Raw genomic sequence first — 1,126 nt, forward strand, 5'->3', positions numbered from 1 at the left:
TCAGTTTTGTTCTGTGTTGTCTTTTTTTTTTTTTTTTTTTATAACAGCTGAATTACCAAAGCAGCTACTCTCATTTGCAGATTTAAATGCTTACTGTCAGATAACAAAACAAGTCTGAAAAGTATTTATTCAACACATTTGTAATTGGAACAGTCCTATTATCATTCAATCGGAAGACATGATTTTAATTGGCAATAAAATATTTTGTTTTATTTATTTCTATTTGTATTTGTCTTTATATAAACATTTATTCCAATTTTGAAAACAGAAATATACACAGTAAATGATACTGTAACTTAAAGTTGTCTTAGTTAAAGAATAAACAATATACAAACTTAACATATACACTCACCGGCCACTTTATTAGGTACCCCATGCTAGTAACAGGTTGGACCCCCTTTTGCCTTCAGAACTGCCTCAATTCTTCGTGGCATAGATTCAACAAGGTGCTGGAAGCATTCCTCAGGGAGTTTGGTCCATATTGACATGATGGCATCACACAGTTGCCGCAGATTTGTCGGCTGCACATCCATGATGCGAATCTCCCGTTCCACCACATCCCAAAGATGCTCTATTGGATTGAGATCTGGTGACTATGAAGGCCATTTGAGTACAGTGAACTCATTGTTATGTTCAAGAAACCAGTATGAGATGATTCCAGCTTTATGACATGGCGCATTATCCTGCTGAAAGTAGCCATCAGAAGTTGGGTACATTGTGGTCATAAAGGGATGGACATGGTCAGCAACAATACTCAGGTAGGCTGTGGCGTTGCAACGATGCTCAATTGGTACCAAGGGGCCCAAAGAGTGCCAAGAAAATATTCCCCACACCATGACACCACCACCACCAGCCTGAACCGTTGATACAAGGCAGGATGGATCCATGCTTTCATGTTGTAGACGCCAAATTCTGACCCTACCAACCGAATGTCGCAGCAGAAATCGAGACTCATCAGACCAGGCAACGTTTTTCCAATCTTCTATTGTCCAATTTTGATGAGCTTGTGCAAATTGTAGCCTCGGTTTCCTGTTCTTAGCTGAAAGGAGTGGCACCCGGTGTGGTCTTCTGCTGCTGTAGCCCATCTGCCTCAAAGTTCCACGTACTGTGCGTTCAGAGATGCTCT

This window comes from Cyprinodon tularosa, unplaced genomic scaffold, assembly GCF_016077235.1.
Source record: "Cyprinodon tularosa strain WSP-4 unplaced genomic scaffold, ASM1607723v1 ctg1449, whole genome shotgun sequence".
Lineage (NCBI taxonomy): Eukaryota > Metazoa > Chordata > Actinopteri > Cyprinodontiformes > Cyprinodontidae > Cyprinodon > Cyprinodon tularosa.